Genomic DNA, 3,425 nt, shown 5'->3' with positions numbered 1-3,425 from the left:
ACAAATTATCATATTCTTTTTTGTCCTTTTTAACAGAAAATGTAAGCCGAAGTATTGAATATCTCTTTATTTCTTTAACAGGAAATAGTACTTGACCTATGTGTCTACTTCGTAATAAAAATACGTCAGATGATTCAATGAAACCTTCTAAGCTTAAGAGACATTTAATAAAATCCAGAGTGACAAAAAATATAAGAATTTAACGTTTGTTCACAAAACAAACACAAAGTCCAAGAAAATGATTAGGAAACACCATCCCTGCAACAACTCATAGGGGCAACATATAAACGAGATGACGATAGACTGTGATCTTCTTATAACATTTCTTTATTGATTGCTAAGTCTGAAAAACCGCACATTGTTGGCGAAGAACTTATTTTACCAGCTGTAATTGAGGTAATACGCACCATGTTGCACACACCAGCTTTTCCCACATTATTAAAAGAAAATTCCACTGAGTAATAATACAGTACAAAGAAAGATCGAGGAAATTGTTCAGTGTGTAGAAATATTTTTTATGTGAGTACTAAAAAATTTCAGGTGATAAAACTGCATTCATGCCGAGATGTACACGTGAATGAGATTATGCTGAGAAACAGTGCAGACAAGGTTGGTGTTGGTGTGCAAACAAAGCTGGTGAAATGCTTACAAAATCCCAGAAAGGAAAACCAAACTGCACTGGGTTGCCTCGCTAAATATGCTGCCAGTCACTCACAACAAGAGAAATCGAATGATTCTCTTGATTTTACACCTAAATCTGCGAAGGAAAAAGTCTATATAGCTGAATTTTATTGAATTATTAATTCGAAAATATTCCTATAGTTTGTTTATAATTGAAACCGCTAATCTAAGCTCTTTGTGCTTTACATAAATAAGTAAAAATTATTAGTCTACAACACAAAACAATTTTAAAGGCGGAATAAAGATGATTCTTGCACATAGAAACATTTTACACACAGTTAAAAAATTCATTTACGCAAATATTATTCTACGCCAAAAGAAGCTTTAAATAATTATTTATAATTTATTATTATTTTTGTGAAAACGTTTAAAAAAATTTTGAACTTTAAGGTATATGAATTATAAAATCATTTTAAGAAATGTAATTTTAAATAAATAAAAAAATATTGCTTCCTTTTACGTGACAAATGTTGAGATAGAAATGAGGTAGTTCAAATTTCAGAAACTACCGTTTCAGAAAATAAAATATATTTAACATTAATTTTAATTTCGCGTAAGTCTTGTCTGGCATACAAGGAAGAGAAAAATAATAAAAGTATCTGACAGAAATACATTCTGCTGCTGGATACTGAATAAAAGGGAAGATTTTTCTGAATATCGCTTGCTGCATTGAAATGGTTAGAAAAAGTTATAGTAATTGATCATAAAAAGGACTTCTTTTGAGTTCAGAAGATTGGTTGATAAGTATTCATCTTTTAAGTCTGAAAATTTCTTCTGTTTTCGCATCGCTCTTGAGCAGGCTTCTCAGCAATTGAAATGTGGTTTAATTATAAGCACAGATAAAGATAATTAGGTCTGTCTGAAAATTCTGTTCGCGATAAGACACGCATCATTTTCAGATATACAAAAGGTGCATTTATTCCCGCTATAATGAATTACAATTTTTTTAATTATTTTTAAATGCATTAGGGTTTTGACCGGAAATTTGGATATTTTTTGCTTCGCTGATTTCAAATTCGCAATCGAATTCACTCGACAAGGTACAGTTTTTATGCAAGTTAATTATATATTTCTATCCAGAATTTTAAAAGTTTAATTTGTGTGCCTACTAAGAGTTCCCACTTCTCTGCTACGTAGAAAGTGGTAGGAAGAAAGAGATAATACAATTGTGATTACGGTGTGATGAATTATGTTACTTTGTCATAGAAAAAGTAATCGATATTACTTTTTTCAGTGACAAACAAATATTATTAATTCATAGGTACCATTTATCACGCTGATGTCACGTGTTGCTTTCAAAATATAGGCAGCTACTTCACAGGCAACTGAAATGTAAAAAGTGGTAGAAATTTATTTATTATATTTTTTAATAACACTATGAGTTACATTTAAAAGTGTTCTTGCTGAAATTTTAAGGTTAAAAATTTTCGGAATTCACTTTCAATGGTAAACTAGAAATAAAAACTTCTCCGCTTTCTGTAAAATACTAATAAAATGGTTGCGAATTTAAGAGTAAACCATGTTGAATTAGGATAATAACGTTCACTCTTTAAAAGTGTCACCACGATGCAACAGGAATAATGCTGCATTTCTAGCGATACTTTATATTTTTTAATATGTCAAATTTCTTGTCTCGAACTTTAAGCTGGGCACCTGGACCGCTTAGTGGCCCCTATCCCGTCCATCTTGTTCCTTATATATATGTTGTAGAACTTTAAGGTTAACATTCTATGTGGTGGCTGTTAGCGGGATTCAAGCATCTTGCTTGAGTAAATAATAATAATGGAAATTATAACTAAACTATGTGCGGCTTTGAATGTCGCACGTAGAATTGAAGGTCAACTAGGGGAAACGCTAGATCAAGTTGTCAGTATTGTTGTTGAATTTGTTGCTATGTGTGGATCTGTGATTAGTTATTTATTTTGATGATTGTGATATGAGGTGTAGGATGTAAAGTGAGCAGTTATTGGTCTTAATTTTATGTCTTTTTTTATAATTTTCAAAATTGAATATCTGAATGAAGTTCACTGCATCATTTTAGGGGCTTGTCGTAGAAATCTGCATTTACTTCGTAAATATATTGTGATAAGGTCAGGATCTTGAGGTCTTTGTGGATATTTGTATTTCTGATGAACAATATCGCACGGGTGATTTTTCTGAGTATTTTCTTCTGACATTGGTTGAGTTTTTTCGTGAGATGTTCCGGTATGGTTGCCCAGGCAGGTGAGGAATATGTGAGAATTGGTCTGATCATTGACGTATATAGTAGTTTTCTTAGTTTTAATGAGATATTCTGGTTATAGATGAGTGGTTGTATTATTGTTGCTGCTGCATTCACTTTGTCTATTTTATTTTTGATAGGGTCATTTCAGGTGAGCTTACTGTTTATTATAAGGCCGAGGTAGTTTGCTTTTTTAACTATTGGTATTTGGATATTGAATAGTTTTTTTTGCATTGTGGTAGTATTTTTATTCCTCATTTCTGCATGATTTGGATTTGAAATTTGTTTGCATTGCATAATTTATTTAAAACAATTAGACCATTTTCTATAAAACATCATTCTCTTATTGCAGAGATGCCAACTGCTCCGGACACGACAAAATAATTTATAAAACGGTAACTAACTACAAACTAAATTTCGCAAATAATTTGTAAAACTTGCTTACTTGTTAATAGGTTTCACATGACTGAACTATACAAAGAAGCGAATTATATAAGTGTCAGTCGTAACCTTTTACAAAAGA

At 31.4% G+C, this 3,425-nt stretch overlaps 1 non-coding gene across 1 annotated transcript in view; it reads left to right on the top strand.

The window, feature by feature from the left end:
* Positions 1-939, top strand: part of LOC107437093 (uncharacterized) — an 83,316-nt gene extending 82,377 nt beyond the window's left edge. The window contains exon 3 of the transcript XR_006225289.2: positions 541-939. This is a non-coding gene — a transcript (uncharacterized protein). The remainder of the gene's footprint in view (positions 1-540) is intronic.
* The last annotated feature ends 2,486 nt before the right edge of the window (positions 940-3,425 follow it).

This window comes from Parasteatoda tepidariorum, chromosome 6, assembly GCF_043381705.1.
Source record: "Parasteatoda tepidariorum isolate YZ-2023 chromosome 6, CAS_Ptep_4.0, whole genome shotgun sequence".
Classification (NCBI taxonomy): domain Eukaryota; kingdom Metazoa; phylum Arthropoda; class Arachnida; order Araneae; family Theridiidae; genus Parasteatoda; species Parasteatoda tepidariorum.
This window is presented reverse-complemented; position numbering and strand designations above follow the sequence as displayed.